The sequence below is a fragment of the Canis lupus genome, chromosome 26 (assembly GCF_003254725.2).
Source record: "Canis lupus dingo isolate Sandy chromosome 26, ASM325472v2, whole genome shotgun sequence".
Classification (NCBI taxonomy): Eukaryota; Metazoa; Chordata; class Mammalia; order Carnivora; family Canidae; genus Canis; species Canis lupus.
In genome coordinates, this window is record NC_064268.1 from 11,282,612 (window position 1) to 11,307,460 (window position 24,849).

Consider the following 24,849-nt stretch of genomic DNA (forward strand, 5'->3'; position numbering starts at 1 on the left):
TTATCTCGCGGGCTTGCAAAAGAGAAAAAGAGAGAGATTTATACATATATATATTTATGTTTCATAGAAATTTATATAAATATATGTATATGCATGAAATAATAAAAGGGAGATGCCAGGCAAGAAGCAGAGCTCTTTCTCCCTCTCCCCTGCGAGGCAGCCCTGCCACAGCTGGCCCGGGAGGCCCCGAGAAGAGAAGGTTCTAGGGGCTGTGGCTGGGGGGCCGGCAGGGCTGGGGCAGGGGGTGGTGAGCGCCCCTGCAGACGGGCCTGGTCAGTGTGAGGGGGTGGGGGGAGCAGCACCCACAGGCATCTCCCTGGGGACCCGATTCCATGGGCAGAAGAGTTCTTCCTGCTTTTATGGAGCTCCCCTGCACTTTGCCTTATTCACTGCTGCTGTCTTCCAGCTTCTTTCTGCTCTCCGACTGCTCTCGTTCTCTCCTTCTCCATCTCTCTGTGTCTCTCCTCTCTGTCTCTGCCTCTGTCTCCATCCCAGCCTCCCTCTCTCCCATTTCCTCTTTCCCTCCCCGCAGGGGTGCCCTGGCCCCTGCCACCTGCCCCCCTCCCCTCCCCTCCCTGCACACCCTTCCCCCCCACCAGTGCCACGTCCAGCCCTCCCTCTGCCTTAATTTCTGATTAATATGTTCTTAGCCAAGGAAAGGAGAGAGAGAGGGAGAGAGAGAGCAAAAGAAAGACAGAGAGGCATCTTCTAAATAAATCATTTCGTCATGTGAAGAGCTAATCTGCAAATGACGGTCGCTATTTATCGAGTTTTTAGCGGTGCATGTTAAATAGTGATATGGAGGCCACATTTACAAAACCCCATTGGAGCGCTGGGAAGGGATTTTTAACTTCATTGCCCAGAAAGAAAAATGGTGAAGACAAAGATAAGACCCGCTGTGAAGCTTTGGCCCTGAACCGTTCGCAGGAGCAATTAAGCAGGCAGGGGCAAGAGGGCGACAGGCTGGCTGCTGCTCCCAGGGCTCCCCTCACCCCTTCCCGGGCCCCCAGTCCTGCCAAATGCAGCCCCCCCACCCCCCCACCCGCCTCACTCTCTTGCCACCAGCCACGTCTATTGCACAGCCTGGGGGCGGCCAGGTGGGGTGTGAACACAGCTGCTACCACTAAATTTGTCTCCTGGTGCCTCAGTTTCCCCATCCAAGTCCTCAAACGGGAGTCCTTGACACCTGAAGGGAAAACAAATGATTAGTTCTGATACATGAAGAGGAACTGGCAGGATCAAAATTGGTAGTAATATCCGAGGCAAAATTGCAAATTGCCTTCCAAATTATTTTTCACAGAAAATTGTTTTTCGTGTGGGATGTGGGTGCCTCTTAATGTGCTGGATATGCTCTGGGGTGGGCTTCTAATTGTGAGTGTACTCAGGGCCCCTGGAGTTCTCAAAAAGCTCCAATGTTCCTGCTGCTCCTGCTGATAATAATACCAATAATAATATAATAATATCTGCTTCATTTTTTTTTTTGGAGTGTGTGTGGTGTGCTGGAGACTCTGTTCTGTACTTTCCATGTGCTCCTTTATGTGATTTCAGCTTATTTCCTTCCTTGTCTCTCCACCTGCCCCCACCCCCACCCCCACCCCCAAGAGCTTAGGTTGAGTTTTTTGTGTCTCACAGGACAGAGGAGGACTAAGGTGTGGGATTTTCAAACATAGGCACTGCAGCTCAAAAGGACCCCCTCCCTGAAGCCTGGCCAGGTGCTGGGCTGTGAGAATTCTGGGTGAGACCCAGGCTCGAAGCTTGGGACCCTCCTCTGGGGGCAGGGAGGACAGAGCGAGGGCTGCCCTGCAGCGGACCAGCGTGTTTTGCCAGGTGAGGAGTCCCCGACTGGCTGGAGGCAATCCAGCTCAGCTGTCCTAAAAGGAATTCCTATATGGTACACGAGGGTGGGTTCGATTCTGGGCTTCACTCCTGGCTCTGCCATCTGCTTGCGGGAGAAACTTAATTTAAGCATGCCTATGGTAGTCTCCTTGTTTGTGAGGTGGGTATACTAACACCTCGTAGGACAAGTGGATGCGGAGCTATAGACGGGTTATGCAAAAGGCCCTGGCAAACAGTAGGTGCTCAATAAAGGGAAGTGATCGTCATTTCCCCATCTTTCTTCTGTTTGCCAGCCTCCAAAGGGCTAATGGAGGGGAAGTACCTGAGGCTGACTCGCAGGAAGGCAGCTGATTTGAGTCTCTAACACCAGCTCTGCCTCCCACTTGCCCTGTGATTGTGCGTCTTGTGGGCCTCAGTTTCCTCACCTGTAAAATGGGATGATGAGGGGGGCCCCTGGGTGGCTCAGTCTGTTAAGTCATGATCCCAGCGTCCTAGGATCAAGCCCTGCATTGGGCTCCCTGCTCAGTGAGGAGTCTGCTTCTCCCGCTCCCTCTTGTTCATGATCTATCTGTGTCTCAAATAAATAAATAAAATCTTTTAAAAAAAAGGGGGGGGCGGATGCTAGTGTAGATGTAGACTATCCTCACACAATGGGAGGGTCATTGGCAGGCATACTGTTCACAGCTACCACTAATGGTGCACAGGCCAGCAATTTACAGATGAGAGTTAAGGTGTAGTCTCGGGTTCAAGACCCAGCACGGCTACTTATTAGCTGTGTGACCTTGTGTAAATCACTTCACCCCTCTGTGCCTCTGCACCTCATCTGTGAAATGTACCTGCCTCACTGGGCTGTTCTGGGTGCATGTGTCTGGGTTTCTTGGCTAGAGTTTCTGTTCCAGGAGAGCAGGACTGAAATCTTGGGCTTTTTTACATCCTTTGGGGCTCAGGTCTGACTTTATGATCAAGATTAGTAAATAGAGTGTTTGTTGACTGACTTATAAGTATGTGGGTGGTTCAGAGGACAGTTCTCCAACATGATGTTGGGATCCTGCCTCCAACATCTGCCTTTCTCTGCCTGAGGGCTTCCAGTGGCCACAGACGTGAACTCAGCTCTCACACAGGGTAGGTCAGAAGGGCCAGCAGGTTGGTGACCCCAGGAGCAACCTTCCATCAGTCAGTGATGGGAGTGAATGGACCAATGTCCCTGCTTCCTTGCTGCTCGGGGCAAGTTCTGCAGACTTCCAGGTGTCCTCAGTGGGACTGCACCCCCTCCGCCCCCCGCCGTGGCCCACAGCAGTCCCCTGCTCATTAATGCACCCCGCATCGTTTCCTTCTTCCCTGCCTTGCTGTCTCCCTCCCTCCTGCATGCTTCTTGGGATCACCTCCCCTACAAACTCCTGGCTCCCAATCCTGGTCTCAGGATCTGCTTTGTGGGAACCCAGCCTGGGCCAGCAGCTTACATTTGCATTCCGCTGACGCTCCTGAGTTCACTTGTTAACAAAAAATATCTTCTCACATTTTTACATTTACAACTCTGATCAGAGCTGTGAAGAAATCCAAGGGAGTACTGAGGACTTCCAGAAAGTAGATCTGCCTGGTCTTGGGGTGGGGGGTTCCCCCATGGAGATGCTGAATAGAAATCTGGAGGAAGGGACGCCTGGGTGGCTCAGCGGTTGAGCATCTGCCTTTGACTCGGGGCGTGATCCTGGAGTCCCAGAATTGAGTCTCACATTGGGCTCCCCACATGGAGCCTGCTTCTCCCTCTGCCTGTGTCTCTGCCTCTCTCTTTCTTTCTCTGTGTCTCTTGTGAATAAATAAATAAAATCTTTAAAAAAAAAAAGAAATTTGGAGGAAGGGTAGGTGCAAAGGGCATCCAGGCAGGAGGAACAGCCTGTGCAAAGACCCAGAGGCAGGAGCATGGAACATTTTCATCAGAGAGTGAAGGGAACACCTGCCCCTCATCTTACTGTGTGACCTCCAGAAAGTCACATCACACCCCTGAGCTCCATTTCCCCATATGCCAAATGGTCCAAAACCACCTGCTCCCTCCCATTACTTCTGCAGAATGGGGGATGGGAACTTTCAAAGTTTCAAAGTTTCAAAGTGGTAAAGGTGACCTAGGAATGTCACCCAATGATCATGGTGTGTGTATACGATCAATGGCCATTGGTCACGTACCTGCCCTTGAGGCACCACAAAGGCCTTGCTTTGCTTCCTGCTTCTTCTCCAAAGCCTGTGCCCTCATGGAGTGACATTCTAGTGGGAGAGAGTATTAAAGAGACAAATATGCAAGTAACTGCAAAATAATACAAACACAGTGATGAATTTTTATGAAGGAAAATGAAGCAGAATGTGCAGTGTGGGAAAGGAGACACATTTTCGTTAAGGCCTGGAGGAGTGGAGACTTGAAGCAGGTACAAGGGCCCACCATGCAAATACTGGGGAGAAGCCAGCTGGGTGGGGCAAACAGCAGGCGCAAAGGTCCTAAGGCACAGTGACTTATTGTATAATGAGGAGGCCAGAGAGCGAGGGCAAGTAAGCCAGGAGGGTGGGAGGCGATAGGAGTAGAGATCAGAGAGGTCACGAGGGTTCAGATCCCACAGAGCACTGAGGGCCTACATAAGAAGCTTGGCTTTTAACCTGAGTGAACCGGAACCTAGGAGTCAAAGCTGAGGTGGGTAACATCATCTGATTTATGTTGAAGGATCACTCTGGCTGCTACACGGAGAATGGTTTACTGGGGGCAAGGATAGAGGCAAGGAGGCAATTGATGAACATCCTTTTTAGCCCACTTCTCACCCCATCCCGTTGGACCCTGCTTCTTGCACACGCATCCCTCCAGTGCCCAAACCCCAGGCCGTGCGCTGGCCAGGGGGTGATGGGCTGCAAATGAGTGGGCAGGGAAGCGCCTCTAATTTCCACAAGCGCCGTGGGTAAAGGCTGTGGCAGTGTGCAATTAAGCTCTGAGCTTTAAAAACACGGTAATAAGGGGATACGGGCCGAGGAGGCAGTCTGGTAATTTAAATGATATCCAGCTCGAATATGGAGTGTCTAAATGTTCTCTTCCAGAGATTTATATCAGCATAGACCTGCCTCATTCATTTATTTAGTTAACTAGCTACTTATTGGCACGTCCTCCCAGCCGCTCTGGGATGGAAGAGACAGAGGCCCGGGTGGCCGCTTGGCGCAGCTCCGTGCGGGGCTGGCTGGGCCGGGGGCAGGATGATGATCACAGTGACCATTTTCCTGTGCGGGAGACCTACTGTGTGCCTGGCACATGGAGGATCTATCCTGAGAATTAGGAGTGAGTCCGTACCTCCTGGTGCCCATGAGGAAACTGAGGCACAGAGAGAAGAAGTGACTGGTTCAAGGTCATGCAGCTAGTGAATGGGACAGATCCCAGGCTTTGCCCATGACCTAATGTCGGTGATCAGTTCTGGGCTTTTGGTCCTGGTTGTTTCCCATGGAATGGTTGCACAGCCAACAGAATTTATCTGAGGATCCTGCATGTAGATTCATCACCTCATGCAGACTTTCCAACCCGGGTGGGACTCTATAAAACATAGAAGTCGGGGATCTCTAACTCAGATGCCTCGAGGGAGTCAGCTGATGAGAGAACTCTAAGAGGGCTGCGTGTAAGGAAAATCAGCTGGCCTCTTGGCCTGGCTTGCTTTCTTCACTCTTGATAGAGACCTGGGTATGAGAGTAGGTGCTTTCACCTTTACGGAGGAAGAGCAGGATGGAAATGCAGCGGTGGTTGTCACTAACACTCTCCTTCAGCAATGGGACAGGTGGTAGGGAGTGGTGGGGACTGGGGCGTCCTGCAGGCGCCTGTGGAAGCAGTTGCAAATCAGCCCTGCCCAACTGCTGGTCCCGAATTGTTGACCCACTGCTGGTCCCAGAACCTCACGTTGAGGAACAATGCTGGTCTCAATAAAAAATATTCCTCTTCTTATCTGTGAGGTCAACCTGCTGGAAGGCACCACAAAGGAAAATGCATCTGCGGTCGGGCTTCTGGTCAGGGAATCCTGTTTGAAGCATCTAGTCCAGCCCAGTGTCTGCATTTTAGAGGCAGGATGGCCGAGGGCTGGAGAGCAGCTTTGGTATCCCCAAGGCCACATGGGATTCGAGAAGGGGGAGCCTGAATCCAGAACCCCGCAACCCTTGCCTGCATCAGGAAGTCCCATTGGCCTGGTGGCACTCCCTCCAAGGACCTCTCTTCACTAACCTCTTGTATCCCTTGCCATCCTTCCAGATCCAGCCAGGAGGCCTGCCTGACCACCACTGCTGTGCCTCTTCCAAGCTCCCACAGTGAGTGTTCCCGAACCTCACTCATCTGATATCTTCTTCATGACTTGTGCTCTAAACACTACCTATACTGTTATTACTGAAAACTTGCTTTGAGAGCAGCCCCAGTGGCTCAGTGGGTTAGCACCGTCTTCAGCCCCGGGCATGATCCTGGAGTCCCGGGATCGAGTCCCGCATCGGGCTCCCGGCATGGAGCCTGCTTCTCCCTCTGCCTGTGTCTCTGCCTCTCTCTCTTTGTGTCTCTCTCATGAATAAATAAATAAAATCTAACAATAAATAATAATAAAACTTGCTTTGAACTAAGTTCTTAAAGAAAACCCAAATACATTATTTTATTTTATTATTATTGTTAGATTTTATTTATTATTCATGAGAGACACACAGAGAAAGGCAGAGACACAGGCAGAAGGCGAAGCAGACTCTGTGAGGAGCCCGAAGTGGGACTCGATCCCGAGACCCCAGGATCACGACCTGAGCCGAAGGCAGATGCTCAACCACTGAACCACCCAGGTATCCCCCAAACACATTATTTTAAAAGGAAACTGAGGAATAGTCTTGTACGTAGAATATCCATTTGCCCTAGAAAAGGTAATAAATGAAAATAGTGAAAACAAAGCAATGCTGTTACATTCTAACAAGATATGGTTTGACATCAAAACATGAGACCTGTTCTCTCTCTTTGTTGGAAAAGATGCTAAGCTAACCTACCCAGTGGCCAGCAAGTGCACACTTGCATACAGCCAGCTGAACTAAGGTCACTACAAGGCACGTACAGGAGTATTCACGGGAGCTTTACTCCTAACAGTGTCGGAGCGGACGCTGTCCAAATATCCAGCGACAGGACGCTGGGTAATAAACACCGTTGTGTTCACGGGATCGAATATCACCCAGTAATGAGAAGAGTGGGCTGTGAACACATGGCAGCGTGAATGAATTTCACGGACACAATGTTGAATTGAAGAAGCAGACCCAAGAGGGCACATGCTTGTTCGCCCACTGATGGATGGGTAACTAACATGTGGTCCATCCACACAACGAAATACGATTCGGCCATAAAAACAAACGAAGTACTGACACGTGGTACACCATGGGTAAACTTTGGAAACATGATGCTAAGTGGAAGGTGCCAGACACAAAAGGTCACCTGTCGCATGATTCCATTTATACAAAATGTTCAGAATAGGGAGAGCCATAGAGACAACGCAGATGAAGGGTTGCCAGGGTGGGAGGTGATGGCTGAAAGATATGGGGTTTCCTTTTGGGGTGATAAAATATTCTAAAATCGATTGTGGTGATAGTTTTACAACACTGTGAATATAGTAAAAACCACTGAATTGTGCGCTTTAAATGGGTGAATTGTACGGTATGTGACTTGTATCTCAATAAAGTTTCTTTTTAAAGGCGTATACTCTATGATTCCATTTGGCTGAGTTCAAGAAGAGGCAAAACTGATCTTTACATGTCCAGACAAGCCCTTTGGTTGGGAGACACCACTTCCCTGTTCTGAGCCCCAGTTTCTTGATCTGGAAAACGAGGATTATAGGGGGCAGCTTTCTCAATTGATTGTGAGGGTCAAATGAGATCTGTGCATGTTAATTGGGAAGTCCTGGTCAGGTCTGAGTTCTGATGGTGACCCTGTTTAGTTGTGCCAGCAGAGAGCCAGCGTGTCGTTAAGACCCGGAAGATGGAAGAAAGACAGCCCTTGGCTCCGCACCCAGTACAGCATCTGGTGTGTAGTTGGTGCTCAGAGAGGATTTGTGAGAAAAAGGCACGAGTCAAGGCTCTGTCCCATGCTAGCTGTGTGAACTTGGGCTGGTCACTCACCTCTCTGGGCCTTAGTCCTTCTTCTGGCAAGAGGAGATCATCACAGTACCTCCCCCATCACCTTGTGGGAGGCTTAAATGGGATCACACCTTTAGGCCACGCTTCTCAAGCTTGAACCTCTGCATGAATCACCTGGGAATTTTTTTTTAATGCAGCTTCTGATTCAATAGATCGTGCATTTCTAAGCAGCTCGCAAGTGAGATGCTGAGGCTGCAGGTCTGTGGGCCACACTGAGTAGCAAGCATGGAAGCACTTAGCACATCGAAAGTGCTCAATAAACATAAATGGTTCTCAGCAAAGACTGGGCATCCCTACAGCCTTACATTTTTGGCTTTCCAGTCTGCTCCACTCATCCAGCCCCCTTCCACTGCTCCCTAATTCTCTGCCTCCCGGAGGGCAGCAGACCCCCTTCTCTCCTAGACTCCCTTGCCCTCATCCTGCCCCCACATGCTTGAAGGGCCTGTCTCACCCCTCCGGCCACCAGGGCAGGTTCCGTCTGCCCGGAGATGCCTTGGGTAGGTTTTTAGGAACAGCTGCCAGCAGCTGAGATATAATGACTGCCTGGGGAGTCGTTAGGAGATAATTAATATTTGCAGCACCAGGCTGTGACTGCCGAGCTGCTCCCGCCCACAGAGCTGGGGCGTCTAGCCCTTCTCTGGCCAAGGACCCCGGGCCTCAGGGCAGTAGCATCCTTGGGGCAGAAGGATCCTGGATGCAGGGGTTGGGGCGGGCCCAGTGGGGCATTTGTGGGGGTTCTCTCTCCACCCAACTGTCAGGGTTGGTGACTTCCACAGGCTGCCAGGCTGGAAACATCACCAAGTGGTCAAAGGGCACCAGGACCAGGGCTCGAGGTGGCCGTGGTGCCTCCTCGCACCTGAGGCCAGCTGGCCTTTGGCGGTTGCCATGGTGATGGCTGTCCCCAGCAGTTGGGCAAGGACATTGCAGCAGCAGCGAGGGCAGCTGTGTGTGAGAGAAAGACGGTCTTGTACCGGCTCCCTCTGGCTTTCCACCTGTGAGGGGCAGACATCTCAGCCACCCAAAGCCACCACCCTTGATGCTCAGAGGCAGCCTAGCTGGAGTCCTGAGCTCTGCTCTGCCACAGGGCATTTGGTTTGCACTGTGAGTCCACTGGAGCCTGACTGCTCTCTCAGCTCCAATACTTAGCAGCTTTGAGTTCCACAGCGGGCGATCAAACTTTCCTGAGCCTCAGTTTTTAGGGTCTATAAAACGGGATTAATCATGCTCTGAGGGTTGTGGTTAGGATTAAGTGAGATGATATAAGAAAAACACTTATTTCTCATAGGGAACAGGACCTCGTTGCTCCTGGGAGGTGAATCCCAGAGGTTTAAAAGGAAAGGGGCTTCGCCTTCCAGAGTGTGGACTCACATCATTTATTAAGGGTCTACTGTGCACCAGCACTGTGCTGCATTGGTGACACATATTCCTTCACCGATTCCTTTCCAAACATCAGGCGGCTCATCTCATTGAATTCTCACACTGTTTGTGCAAAGTTGGCTTTATATCCCCACTGTACATATGAGGAAACAGAGGCTCAGAAGGTCAAGCCACTGTCTCCCCAAGGTCACACAATGAGGACATCACAGAACTGGGTTCAAACTTCCAAACCCCTCCTTGCCCCTCTCTATCGCAGATGTCCAGGCAGACCTGCATTCGTGTCGAGCCTCTGCCATCTCCTTGCTGTGTGACCTTGGCCAAATTACCTTTCTGAGACTCGGTTGTTTCCCTACAGAATGGGGATGACAGCAGAAGGTGCTTCACTGGGCTCCGGCGTGGATTAAAGTAGATGCATGTTAAGTGTGCGGTGTACAGTACGTGTCCACTAATGGCACCGAGTAGTTTCATCATTGTGATCTTCATTATTTCTCCACCTGTGGGGACTGGACCCCATCATCTCCGAGTTCCCAGCTCGGGCCATGGTCACCGTGTGGGGATGGTGTGCCCCTGCCCTTCAGCATTTTGAATCTCGGCCTGGCTCACGAGGCCTGGAGATGAGCCCTGTGGGGGAAGGCGAGGGCAGCCTGCTTTCTAATCATCTGGCTCTTCCCGCCACACAGCATCAGGCCGGGTGTGTGAGCGTGCAGGGGGAGGGCGGGTGCGCCTTTCCCTGGGAGGCTGCCTTCTGTCACTAGACAAACAAATACACAGCACCCACATTTGCTTGGAAATGAAGCGAGGCTTTAAATACAAGCAAACAGCAGAGACTGAGGAGGAAGGCCGGCTTCCTTGGGCTCCCTTGGACCTAGCTGGCCGCAGCCGCCGGCAACAGCTACTCAGGAAGCCGCTCACGTTCCCCGGTGCCTGCTGCTGGCGGCCTGGGCTGACCCAGCACCACTCCAGACAGCAAGCGGAGGGTCATGCAGGCAGCAGTGTGTGCCTAGCATCTGCCTCTGCCCACTGGAGGGCAGCGAGGGTCCCCGGAGGTCACTGTGGCAGCCCCCCACTTCCGAGCAGCATTTCTAGGTGGAAGGGTATCCCTGTGTGCTTCAGGCTGCTGGCCCTTGAGCCTGGGTCTGGCCTCGCCACTCCTCAGGGTAATCATGGGTACAACCTTGGGAGAAACCCAGGGAGCCAGACAGGCCTGGGGCCACACCCTATGCTGCCATTCAGATGCTGTGTGACCCTGAACAAGTCACCTCACCTCTCTGAGCCTCCCAAACCTCCCTATTTGTAAAATGGCAAGTGTAATAGTTCCTGCACATTGGGTAGTTATGATAGATAACAACCAAGTATATGGAGTTCCTGGCACATAGATGTGCTTGCCCAGTGATGTATGCTAGCATGACCATTATTTAAAATTTTTTTTTAGGATTTTATTTATTTATTTGAGAGAGAGAGAGAGAGAGAGAGAGAACGAGCGGGGGAAGAGTAGAGGGACTAGCAAACTCCTTGCTGAGCAGGGAGCCCGGCGCAGGGCTCGATTCCAGGACCCCAAGATCATGACCTGAGCCAAAGTTAGATGCTTAACCGACTGAGCCCCCCAGGAGCCCCAGCATGATCATTATTATTTATTATGTGATTCTGAACAAGTCCCCAACCTCACTTTCCAAATCTGTCCAATGAGGATAATTACACACCTACTCCAGAGGAAACAATGAGTCCGTGTTGCTGAACACATTTTCATTTGGCTCACCCTCCCTTCTTGCACAAGCAACAGGGTGATAATAGTTAAAATAGCTAGGATTTCAGAGCACTTATATTGATTTAAATCTGTGCCATCCGAGAGGTAGCCATTGGCTTATTAAATTAAAATGAAACGAAATGAAAAATTCAGTTGTCTGTGGCACAGCCACATTTCAAGGACTCAGGAACCACCTGAGGGCTGTGGTTATCGTGTAGGGCAGGGCCGATACATAACATTTCCATCACCACAGAAAGTTCTTTTGGACACTGTGGGTTTCAACCAGCATGCCTCAAATGCGCAGAAATCACCTGGCAAAAATAGGGTAAAAGCGGACTCCGGCCTAGGAGGTGTGCACTGGAGCCTGAGACGCTGCATTTCTATCTCCTGCTGTCTGTGTACCACACTTTGAGTAGTGAAGGTCTAGAGCTGGCCCGCCCAGTACAGTAGCCACCGACCACATGTGGCCATGGAGCGCCTGACACCAGTGTGTCTAAACAGAGTTTAGTTTGGTAAGAGTAAAACATGCACTGGGTTTCAAAGGCTTAGCGCCAAAAACCATTTCACTTATACTCTTTAAAAACTGATTATATGTTGAAATAATATCCTTGATATATTGGCTTGAATAAAATATATTAAAAAACTTAATTTCACCTGTTTCTTTTTACTTTTTCTCTCCAGTAGGGCCAGTAGAAAATTTAAAGTCGTAAATGTGGCTGGCATCTTTCTGTTGGACAGCATGGATCTTGGCCTGAGTGCTATTTATGAACTATCTCATTTCAGATGTAGAGTTTTACCTAATACATCTTTACCTTTTCCCATCCTGTTTTTTTTTTTTTTTCTCCTGCCCCTGAATTGTTTCCTGAGCATTTCCCATGGCACCCAAAGGGTAAAATCCTGGATAGGAGGGGCTGTGTCCTCTGCCTCTTTCTACCCATCCTAGCCTAGAACATCACCCCCGCTGCTTTGAATCTGCCCAGCCACACTGGCTCCTCCTAAAGATACAGTGGATTGACCTTCCTTCCTCAAGCTCTCCCTTCCCTGCGCTCAAGCCTCACGATTTCAACGCGGCTCACCCTTTTGTGTGCTATGATTGGTCGGGTGGCCCAGGTTTTGACCAGTCAGAGCACTCCATCTCCGGATCATTGATTGCTCCTGGGACAACCACAGCCACATGACCTGAGCCAGGCCAATGAGATGCAGCCCTCAGTGACAATTGCCAGGAGATTTTGGTGGGACTTGAAGGATGCAAGGGGATGTAAGCCTGCAAGGGCCAGGCCACCCTTTTGAGTGAGGCTGTCTGAGACTGCAGTCTGTTAACAGACCAAGAGATGAATTCTTGGCCACATCTCAGCCCTAGATGCAGCCCTCTGGGTTCACCTGGCTTTTTCACTACACTCTCCCCCTGTTTTATTATGTATGAACTTTTGAGCTGCATTTGGGTTTTTGCCATTTGTAACCAAAAGAGCCTCAGAATTAGATGCCTAATATATGTCCAAGAGGAACTTAGGTGTTTATGTCTTGGCAAGAAGGGCACGGTAGACAGACCAAGCCTGAAGTCTCAGTAGGAACTGCTAAGAGGATGACCTTCTGACAATCTTTTATTTCAGTCTGTGGAAACACCTGGTGATGGCGGGGACATATCTCAGGTGGTGGGCCACCTGGAAAGGGGTGGAGTCTTTCGACAACCACCATCTTTTCCTCCACCCAGCAAAGAGACAATGCCCACTCTTCTTTCTCCCTGAGAATAGAAACAGGCTGAAGAGGAGAACTGAGTTGAACTGAACTCAGACTGTTATTCCAAATCAGAAAATTCTGCCCCCTTCCTGTGATAGGCAAGGAGGGCCTGAGGCTGATCAAGGAAGAAACAGAGGAGGGAGCTCCTGGCGGGGGGTGGGGGGATTCAAGAGGGGGAATTGGTGCAAAGAGCCCCCTACTACCAACCAGTCCTGTCCCGTAGACTGCAAAACACTCTGCCTTCACCTCCTGCTGGAACCTTCTCTGATGGGTACTGTGATACATTATAGCTTCCAAAAATGGCCATGGCCATATTTCTGACCCTACATATTCTTCCAGAACCTCACCATGAGCCCAGTCAAGAGGTGGGGTCTATTTTGCTTCCCTTAAGGATGTGTGTGACTTTGTGAGAGCCTCAACAAATAGGATGAGGCAGAAATGACACCACATGACTTCTAAGACGATATCCACTTGACTCTCTCTCAGGACACTCATCCTTGGAACCCAGAAGCCATGTGGTAAGGAAGCCCAGGCTACATGGGGAGGCCACCTGTAGGTGTTCTGGTTGACAGCTTCAACTGAAGTCCCAGCCAAGGGCCAGCATCAACCGCCAGGTAGGTGAGTGAGCCACTTGCTACAGTCTGGATCTCTGTGAGCTCTCAAAATTTATACATTGAAACCTAACTCCCAAGGTGACGGTATGAGGAGCGGGGTCTTTGGGAGACAATTAGGTCAGGAGGCTGGAGTCCTCACAAATGGAATTAGTGCCCTTATAAAAGAAACCCCAGGGAACTCTCTTGCTTCTTCTGCCATGTGAGGACATGGTGAGAAGGTGACTGTCTCTGAACCAGGAAGTGGGTTCTCAGCAAAGATTTTGGACCTCGTAGCCTCCAGAACTGTGAGAGATACATTTCTCTTGCTTATGAGCTACCCAAACCATGGTGATCTGTTATCACAGCCGGAGTGGACTAGTTAGCACCCTTCAGATGATTCCAGCCCCAGCCACTGGGCCTTCTCTCTGATGCCAAGTGCAACAGAGATGAGCTGTCCTCATTAAACCCTGCTCAAACTGCATGTTCATGAGCAAACTAAATGTTGTCACTGTCTCAAGCCACTGCATTTAACCATAGATGTTTGATGTCTGACAACAGATGACCGAAACAGGCACTCTCCATGCCGATTGCAGGGAGGTCTTTGCTGTTTTACTGTGTCTTCTCTAAGTAAAGAGGGGTGGAAGTTCTTTTGCATGGATTTTGTGTTCATCACTTGGCGGTCACAACACTTCTTGTATTTTGGCTTATTCTATCAGGAGCCTCCACATCGGAGTCATCGGAGGACCCAGTGAGGTGGTGAAGGGTGGCGTTGATGGTCTCCATTTGGCAGATGGGAAAACAGAGGCTCAGTGAATGCCAGAGCTTTGCTTAGGGTGATTCAGCTGACAAGGGGAGTGGTGGTGGGTTTGGGAGGCCTCTTCAGCCTCCATCAGGGCTCTGCCCTCCCCCCCCCCCGCCTGAACCCCACTCATGGGTCTGGAGAGGAGAGTGGATGCAAAGGAATGCTTTTGTTTTTGTTTTCGATTGAGGTGAGATTCACGTAATGTAAAAGGAACCACTTTAAAGTGAACAATTCAGTGTCATTTACTGCATTTGCAATGTGCAAGCACCAGCTCTATCCTGTTCCAGAATATCTTCATCTTCCACGAAAAGACACCTGTACCTGTCTGCTCTCCACTGCTCCTGGCAAACACTGATCTGCTCTCTGTTTCCATAGATTTACCTATTCTGGATATTTCATATACATGGACTCATATGATATGTGACCTTTTGCATCTGGCTTCTTTCATGTAGCATTGTTTTTGAGGTTCACCCATGTCATGGCACGTATTTGTACTTTATTCCTTTTGAAGGCTGAAAAATAATCTGTTGTATGGATATGCCACATTCTGTTTATCCTTTTATTCAGTGATGGACATGTGGGTTGTTTCTGCCTTTTGGCTGCTATGAATAGTGCCGCAGTGAACATGGGTGTACATGTACGTGAGAACCTGTTTAAATTCCTGTGTGTTTACATTAGAGTGGAATCGATATGTCGTCCGATATTTCTTTTTTTTTTTCGTCCGATATTTCTATGTTTAACTCTTTGAGGAATCTCCAAACTGTTTTCTGCAAGGGAGGGGATCCCCTGCCAGCTCCGTGACCATAGTCGGGCTCCCTGAACTAGCCGGTCTGAGCAGTGGATATATTTGCTCAAAGAAGGAAGAGGACAAAATGTCAAGTCCATATTTCTGGATCTCCTTCATTCATCTGACAAATACTTATTGAACTCTATTCCACAGTAGATGCGTGGGAAGGAGTAAGATACAGGTTTACTGGGCACCTGGGTGGCTCGGTCAGTTGAGCTTTAGCTTTTGGCTCAGGTCATGATCCTGGGGTCCTGGGATTGAGTCCCATGTCGCAGGGAACCTGCTTCTCCCCCTGCCTCTGCCTTTGTGTGTGTCTCTCTCATGAATAAATAAAATCTTAAAAAAAAAAAGATAGTTTGCTGCCCTCACTGAGACAATATTCCAGTTACGGGAGAGATGGACAGCTTCTGAGTCACGGGAACTACGAGGACAACAAAACAGAATTCTACAAGAGCTGCTATTTTTGGGGTTGTCAGGAAGGACTCTTGGAGGAGATGATATTAAGACCAAGATCTGAAGGTTGGGACAGAACAAGCCATGAAGACCTAAGGAAAGACCCATCATGACAGAGAGAATGAGCAAGAGCAAAGACATGCTCTTGCTGAGCATGAGTCCTTAACTTTCCTTGGGAGGTTCAAGTCCTCACTCCATTACTAATTCCTGCTGGGAGAACCTCAGTTTCTTCATCTGGAAAATGGGCATGGTATCAACAATCTCCTCTGCCTCCCTGAGCCATTGGAAGGATGGGAAGAACCCAGGGACGGGCGGAGGGGGAAGAGTGTGGCTAAGCCAGTGGTGCCAGGCCTTTGGGGGGCAGGTAGGCTGTGTGACCCGGGGAGTGGAGGGTTGGTTTTGGAGTTGCTATGGAAACGGCCTCTGAGATGCCAGGCGGAGTGAAAAAAGCCAGGAGAGCAGAAGGAAGGGACATTCCTCTTCCGTTGTACAGGTAGTAGAAATGGAGGTTGGGAACTGGGGTGAAGCTGACTTCTCTTGATTTTATTTTATTTTTAAAGATAATTTATTTATTCATGAGAGACACAGAGAGAGGCAGAGACACAGGCAGAGGGAGAAGCAGGTTCCTGATCAGCAGGGAGCCTGATGTGGGACTCAATCCTGGGACCCCGGGATCATGACCTGAGCCAAAGGCAGACGCTCAACTGCTGAGCCACCCAGGTATCCCATCAGCAGCTATTATTAATGACACACACTTGATGATGTGCCAATGTGGCATTTATCCATCGCCCCCACGAGAGCTCCATGTCAGTAGGGATCTATGTTTTGTTCATCCCTGAATGCCTAGAGCCTAGCACGCTGCTCCATCAGTCACTACTAAATAGAGATTTTACGTCTTTCATGGAATCCTGGGTGAGATCCTTTGGCCCATCCCTTTAAGAACCATGTCTTTCTTTTGCTGCTCTTGTCCCCAAAGTTGATTAAGTGCCCTGCCTCTTCAGGGTTCATCCTGTTATTGGCTACTGGACACACATCGGCTGTGTATTTACCTGTTTCTGGCCTGTCTTCCTCCACCCCCAGTCCAACTTGGGGACCTGTCCGCCTTAGGCACCGTGATAACCAACAGAACCTGGCACATAGTAGGTGTTCAACTCATGAATGCATCAATGCATGAGTTGACATCTCCCGTATTACAAACTCATGCAAGGAAGGAGGAGAAGAACCCATTTACCAGATGTCTGCAGACTGGGAAACAGTGTGATGAAAGAAAATGATCTCCCAGTCCACAGAGCAAGTCGGGATTGGATTCTTTGTCTAGAGGGTGGGGGGTGAGCAAACGTGAGCCAAACCAAAGCTGTTCCCTAATGCAGGTTTGGGGCCACAGGCCTTCGGGGAGGCAGGCACAGACAGGATGGGCTTTGGCATTTTTTCTTCAATCCAGAGCATCTGTATTTGGGAGATGAAACCATGCAGAAGAGCCTCTCTATGTGGATATGACCTTTAAAGCCAGCAGCCCCAGATAGTGTCTGGGTGTTCTTTGGTGTTTGCAGACATCCTGCAGCTGCCCCAAGCTGGGAGAGGGCAGGTCTCAATGTCCTCTGTTACTGCTGGAACACCGAGTGCCCCTTTAGTGGAGGGTAAGGCTGGGGGCCCTGTCTGCCTCGGGGCTGGGTGACTCGGCCACCTCTGCCCCTGCCTGCGCCCTGGGGAGCGTGGGCACTGCCATTGGCAGAGACAATGGAGCCGGTTCACTCCTCTCTTCACCGCCCCCACAGGCCATCTCTTGTCTCCCGTTGCCCCAGTTGCCTCTTGCCAAAGGACAGGTCATATGTTCTCGCTGGAGGGCTTTGTGACCCCGGCCTCATACGGCTCTGACCACCCACTCCCGGGCAGGTGTTCACCTGCAATGGGCTTCTGCCCACACCAGCCAAGCCCCCATGTGCTCCTGAGACAGAGCTGCTTGGCCATCTGTGTCGTGCCTCTGGGCCAGTGGCCTCATCTCTCGTCTGTCACAGGAGCCGTTACAGTGGGACTGGGAAGGAGGACGTGGGAAAGGATGGGGAAGGGGCCGAGGTGGGATTTGCTCCCGCAGGCCCTCTGGAGCATAAATTGCACCGTAGTGTTGTCTGTCCTCAAGAAATGTGGTGGGGCTTCCGTCCGCTTTTGTCAGGTGGCTGTCAGCTGCCCCCAGGTAAGGTGGGTGCGTGGCCACCCAGGAGTCAGCTCCTGCCAGAGGAGGGCAGGTCCCCGAGATGGGCCTGCGTACACCAACAGCTTGCCCACCCCTGACCTGGAATAAAGCTGCCCCGCCACCCTAGGGCAGCACGGTGGGGCCATCTCTCGAAATAGTAGTGTGTTCTCATGAAGAGGATTGGCCTTCTTCCCAGAAAGACACCTGGACCCCCAGGCGGTGTGGGTCTTCCGTCTCCTACCACATCCTTCAGTCTTATCCCCATCCCACCAGGCCCCAAGAGGACCGTGTATTCTGCGGGGTCAAGGCCCTGTGTCCTCAGAGGTATCTGCTGGACTGATCAGGCCTCCTGCCAGTGGGATGGCCTTAGGGACACCTCCGTGTCCCTACACTCCCCCCACGGAACTCTCTGTGATTGCCCCTTTGTCCCATCCCACCACCCTGTCCTCACAGCCGTGTTGAAGGAGTCTCACCTCCCACAGTCACCCTGGACCCTGCTTTCCCCCACTGACACCAGATTTGCAGGTACCTTCTTCTGGTAAGGAATCGAGTGGCACATCCTTTGGAAGTTTCCAGTGATTAAGAGGTAAGGACTTGGCTGTGGGTTGAGAAATTCAGGTAAATGTGATCTTGTGGGGAAATACAATTCTTGGATTCCCTCCTCACTTTTCCTGGTCTTCCTCACCCCTTCAGGTGGGACTGCAAGTGTGTGGGCATAGGGTCCTTCTCCTGAAGGCAAGTCTTTGTAGGCCTCAGTTTCCTCATCCATGAAATGGGCGAACTGGTTTCCTACCCCCCCCCCCCCACTCTGCTGTTGGCTGTAGCTGAAGGGGGTATGGTTAAAGATTTTATTTTTTTCATGAGAGAAAGAGAGAGAGGCAGAGACACAGGCAGAGGGAGAAGCAGGCTCCATGCAGGAAGCCTGATGTGGAACTCAATCCCAGGACCCTGGGATCACTACCTGAGCCAAAGGCAGATGCTCAACCACTGAGTCACCCAGGTGCCCCTGAAGGCGGGGAGGGGGGCATTTAATGTGTGTTGGGTTTTCAGAGCACCCAGTGCACTCGGACACATGTTCTAAATCAAAAAGAACATGGAAGTCTCTGCTCTGCCCCTTTGACTTCTAGACGGAGGAGCAGAGGCCAGAAGGGACCATGCGTGGTCAGGGTCACCCGGGGTAGGCTTAGAAGGCACACTTGCTCTAGGAAGGGCCTGGAATCAGAAACCAGGATGTGAGGAAGCTGAGTTCCCCTCCTAGCTCTGACACAGGCTGTGGGACAACTGGGAAGTTGCTGGACTGCTCGGGGCTTCAGTTTACTCATCCGCGGAATGGCTCCAAATAGCAGAGGTAGGATGACGGCTCAATGCCATCTCTTCCAGCTTTGGAAAGTTGATTATTTTATAAACTAGCATCTACACCTTCCCAAAGTCTCCTCCCCAAATGGGCAGGAGAGCTATCATCCTGTTTTGTGAATGAGAAAATGGAGATTCAGAGAGGTTGTGAGATTTTCCCCAGAGTTTTCTCGTTATTACTAAGCACTGGGCTAGGATCCAAGGAATCGTGAGTTCGAATCCACACTCTGCCCCTGGCAAATCCTTATTGAGTGTTCAAGAGCAATCAGGCACTGGCCAGACAGAGTGAAACCCCGTAACACCTCTCCAAGATGGATATTGTCTGTTTCTCGTGAGCAGCTTGAAGCTCAGAGAGGCAGAGTGATTTGCCCAACATTGCACAGCTAGTGAGCAGAGGCAGTGTTAGAAACTGGGTTGACCTGATGCCAAGCCCACACTTCCAGCTGCCTCCCTACTGCTCAGGGACAGTCATCAACAACAATGTGACTGCTTGGGCTTGTGTCTAGAGGAGATGCTGGGAACAGAGGGCGCCCACCCACTTCCATAGTTTTTTTTTGTGTGTGTGTGTGCTTCAGCATGCCCATCCCTCCCTGGCCCCAGCTGTGGCAGGTGCCGCTGCTCAGCATTCACTCCTGCAACTTTCCTGCAGGATTGCCTTGGACAATTGGAGCCTGCCTTCCCAGAGGTGCCTTGGAGTTCCATCGCCTCCCCAAACACCCCGGAGTGGCCTGTGGCCAACGACTGACTCCTGTCTGGGCACAAAAGCCCTGTTCCCTTGTCTCAAGGAGGGACAGACCCACTCTGCGGTGCTGTTCACATTCCAGAGCTCCAGGTTGGGCTGAGACTTCACCTGCAACCATGTCTTGCTTGGTTTCCCTGCCCCTGCCCTGTCCTTTCTCCCTCAGCATCTTCTAGGTTTGACCGGAGAACCTTCTCCACCAGGTGTTTGGCTTCAGTAAGTAGGTTGCCTAAGCTTCCCTGAGATAGGGGCATGAGACACATTCTTGGAAACTGGCTGATGGTTTAACCCTAAACTGGGTCTAACCACTCTGGTTGTTGGCCGAGCATTTGAGCTTTCTTCTCAAGAAGCCCTGACGACGTCTTGAAGATTCAGAAGCCACGGTGAGATGTCACTGACATCTGCGGCAGGGTCTGGCATACAGTGGGGCGTTGGAGAAATGCTTGTTGAGTGGAAGACCTGAATGATTAAGCATTTCTAGTGCTGGGGAGTGCAACAGCCTTCCTGGGGCAGATCTTCAGGAAGCACACAAGCCCAGGGATGGGCTGGGTACATTGAAATGCGGGGTCAGGTGCTCAGATATTCATAGCTCCAGCAGAGGCTTAGCCTAAGAGGCTGCAGGCCCCTAGAGGAGAGCCGGGACTGGGAAGGGAGTCGTGATCACAGCAAAGATTACAAGAGCTTGTTAAACAGAAATCCTTCCTGGCAGATGGTCAGCTGGCTCCCAGGGCCCAGCGGTGAGAAGGAAAGCCCTTGCCCACTGGGAATCTAAGAAGCCTTGAAACCGGTGGAGCAAACCGTGTTCTTCCTGAGTTAATAAGAACAATAATGATAATGACAAGACATTTATTTAGCAGCTACCGTATCTGGGGACTCTGCATGCATGATGCTGTGTAAACCTCTTCATACGCCGTGCAAGAGACATGCTATTATTCCCATTTCACGGATGAGGAGAGTGAGGCTCAGTGAGTGGAAATGATGTGCCCCAGGTCACGTTGCCAGCAGGTGACAGGGCAGGAATTAGAACTGAAGGGGCATGATATCACAGCCTCCACACTATTGGCAGGTGCTGAATTTACAAGGATAATAAGGAATGGGTCAGGGCCACTGAGGCATAAAGATTATTAAAATGTTGTAAAATCACAGAATATGTCTGGATGGATATAAAAGAGCCCAGTAGCAGTGGCTGCCATGAGTTGGAAGTAGAAGGGAAGGTTTTTACCATACACCTTTTGTACTTGTTGAATGCTGAACCGCGTGGATCACAAAATCGGGCCCCACTGTTCATCGGTTTCCCCATTCACACCTTCTGTAGTCTGTAGCCCTGAGCCCCTCTGATTCTAGGTTTATTCATCTAACTGGCTTTGGCTAATGAAATGGTAGAAAATATGACACAAGCAGAGGCCTGAAAATCACTTGTGCAGTTGGGCTTACTCTGGCCCTCTGGCATAGCTATACTTGCCTGCCGGAGGATGAGAGCCACATGGAGCAGGGCTGAGCCACCCTAGTCATCCACATCGAGCTATGACAGGCAGCCACACCTGGATGAGCCCAGGCAAGGTCAGCAGAGCTGCCTGGCCACTGACCACACTACTAAGGTTTTATGATTGTTTGTTATGCAGCATGATGGTGGCCATTGGTAGCTGATGCTTATGGGGATGCTTTGCCTCTTCCAAGATTAAAAAAAACACAACTTAAGGTTTAAATGTATAAGATAGTTTCTGCTCCCCAGGAGACCCTAAAAAATGCATTCTTCTGCTCCCCTTACATGACTTTTTTCCATTCTGACTTCATTGTGTCTATTGAGGACATTCGCTCGGAATCAAACTCACTCAATTGTTCCTCCAAGCCCCACCTCCTCCAGGAACCCCTCCTTACCTCCACAGTCCCTGACAGGGCTTTCAGGCTGACTTTCTAAAATGTAATAGTATCGCAGAGGGCAGCTACTGTACAGTCAGGACTGACCGTGGCAGGGGCCGCACTAAGCATGCTACAAGCCGCCTCTTGTGTAATCATTGCTGGACACTGTAAGGTAGGTGCTCATACCATTATCCCCAAATTACAGCCTGGAGACTGAGACGCAGAGAGCAAGCAAATCCCTGAACTAAGGTTCTTAACACCCACCCTATCGGCTTTTCATCTCCAAGCCAGAGGACACTGTCCTTTTGTTCTATCTGTGTTGATGGAGGGACCTGACATTCTCATCAGATCACCTTGGGTGCGAACAGTACCTGTTCCCATCTGATCCTTAGAACAGCCCCTAGAGGCAGGGAAACGGGGAAACTGAGGATCACCTTTAACCCATAAACTGATGTGTCTAAGGTCACATGGCTCGTGAGGCACAGAGGGAGGGCTGGAGCCGGGCTCTCTGTTCTCCGGGCCAGGACTCAGCGATCACTACCCTGTGGTGTGAGCTCCGATGTGCACCCACGCTATGCCAGGTGCTCTGCTCGACTCTGAAGACATAAAGGGAGTAAAATAGATGAACGGACGTGGACGGTGGCCTTGGTCTCATGAAGCAGCAGGGAAAACAGGGACTTAACTAATAGTACAAATACTTACCTTATTACATTTGGGGAGAAACAGGTGAAGGGCAAGAGGTGTGTCACACCTGACTTGGAATCTGAGCTCAGCGCCCGTTCACGAGCTGGGTTGCCCTGGGTTGGTTGGCTGATGTCTCTGTGTCTTGGTCCCCTCGTTTGGGGACTGTGAGAGTTAAAACAAGATGTTGACCAAAAGCATTTAGCAAAGAACCTGGCACCTGGTAGGCGCTCAGGACAGCAGGCGTCTTTGCTGTTGTTGCTGTGGCCCTGGCTGTTGTCGCCAGCTCGGCTGCCCCTTGACCAGAGAGTTCCCACCTGCATGGCCATCTTATCTGGGAAGAGGGCTGGCTTCACTCACCCTTCTCTAACCCCCTGAATTATAATCCATCTTTAATGCGGCTGGAGGAAGGAGCTTTGAACAGGAACCAGCTCCGGCCGCTCCCGCTGTCCAACGGCCAATCCTCGCCTTTCAAAGGCGTGGCGAGGCTGCCAAATCCGCCCCGGGGACCTAATGCGATTGTCTCGCTTCTGCGACTCTGCTGGGAAGCCTGAGCTTGGGGCTTCCGGCTGGGGCTTCCTGAGGCCCCCAGAGCCCTGGGAGGCATGAGGGGGTGATCGGGGGAGACCAGCAGGCCACGGATCCGACCCTGGAAGGAGCAGAGCCAGGCCGGAGGAAGCCATGAACTGAGCACCTACTATGCGCTTGGCAAGACTCCCTTCACAGAGGGACCCTTTCTCGGCGTTCACGGGTCATGTAGGCATAGCCACCTGTGAATGCAAGAATACGGAGCGGGGGCCCTGATACCTGAGTTCGATCCTGCCCTGGGTTAGTGGCCTTAGGACTGACACACGCTTGGACTCAGTCTTCCTGTCTCCAAACCGTGCATCTCTTGTCTAAGGCAGTATGGCTGGGTGTCGAAGAGCTGAAGCTCTGGCTGCAGACGGCCTGGCTTCCAGTCATTTAATGTCTGCGTGGGCTTGGGTTGGCCGCCTAACCTCTCTCTGCCTCACCTCTGACACTATAGAGTATTACTATAGTCATAATGCCTGCGTCTGTTGCCTACTGCCTGGATGACCTCAAGCAAGTCGACTCACTTCTCTGAACCTCAGCATCCTCACTGGTGAATGAGGACCGCTGAGAACGCTTCCTTCATAGGTTGTCACAAGCATTAAACGAGATGATGCACGCGGAGTGCTCCACACCACACCTGGCACGGAGTAATCATATCAGTGTTGGGAACACCTGCTCATGTCTTTTCCTCCTCTTCTTCCTGTTTCTCCCTCTCCTGCCTCCTCCAACTTGTCCGTCGCAATCCTCTGTTGGGCACCTGCCATGAGCTGGGCACTTTTCTAGGCACTGCCCTCCTCCAGAGCTATTTTAAGAATCACATGTACCAAATGAGAAAGCACTCTGGCAGTATCAGGGCTAATCTGTCATGGAAGAGGAGAGGTGATAAATTCACACTGTGGCTTGTGGTGACTCCTCTTTCAGCTTCCTCTCATCTAGGGTCATTAATTTAGAGCCTTGACTGGGATTTCTATCATCTGTGGCTGTAGTGACATTAATTTGATATTCACTAACCTTAGTTACTTGCATATGATCATCCTAATTACTATTATTTGCCGTAGCCACGTACCACATACAACTCTGCTTTATTTAATATTGTGTTTTGAATCACCTATTTTTTTGAATGCAGGTTTAACCTTAACCTGAGCAATACTATCCATGAAACCGAAAGTTAGAGGGGCACATGTTAAACACTTAGCTATTAGGTGGAATAAAAAATTGACCCCACCCGCTTGCCACCCCAAATCACCCTTTTTGGTGCCATATCCCCACAGTGGGCTGCTCTACCAGGCATCACCTCTGGCCATCCAGTTAACTAGGAACCTTAGATTCATTGGTTCATATTTATCAACTCCTATCTTCCTTTTCCAAGCTGAGGGCTTGCTGTCACATGTGGCTATAATGGCATTAATTTGATAGTGCTAACTTCAGTTACTTGTGTATCTCATCATCATCATCATCATCATCATCATCATCATCATCGTTCCTTCTTTCCATGCCCAATACTAGTATCACTCAATATTTTGTTTGGAGGTTCCTCTTTATTTATTTTTTTAACTGAAATTTAGCTTCAACATAAGCAATGATGTCTTTCAAATCATGAGTTCAATGGTCTGGTTACCTATTTCTTTCTAGCATATATTGGAAGTGAACACTTAGCTATTAAACAAAATACAATGTTTGGTCACCCAGGAGCATCTTCACATGTGCCGTATTCTGACAGTGGGCTGCTGTCCCAAGTGTTAGCCTGTAAGCATTCAGCTAGTTAGGAAACTCTTCTGATTTATTGTTAGCCATTTTTTCCCAAGTCGTGAGGTCCATAAAGGCGTAGGGAGGTTAAAGCTCTTGTCTGGAGTGACACGGTAAACCCCAGAAGCCAGAAGTCCTGGTCCTCGGAGTCTTCCCCGAGGCCATGGGATGCCTGGCCTTACTCTGACTTGTCTTTTGGCTCATGAAAAATATTTATTCAGTTCCTT

At 50.5% G+C, this 24,849-nt stretch overlaps 1 long non-coding RNA gene across 1 annotated transcript; it reads right to left on the reverse strand.

The window, feature by feature from the left end:
- Positions 1-1,052: 1,052 nt before the first annotated feature.
- Positions 1,053-23,266, reverse strand: LOC112676600 (uncharacterized). Its single transcript, XR_003146605.2, has 4 exons — positions 23,111-23,266; positions 22,325-22,468; positions 4,015-4,092; positions 1,053-1,186 (listed from the first exon to the last, which is right to left on the reverse strand). It is a non-coding gene; the product is annotated as an uncharacterized LOC112676600 (long non-coding RNA).
- Positions 23,267-24,849: the final 1,583 nt, after the last annotated feature.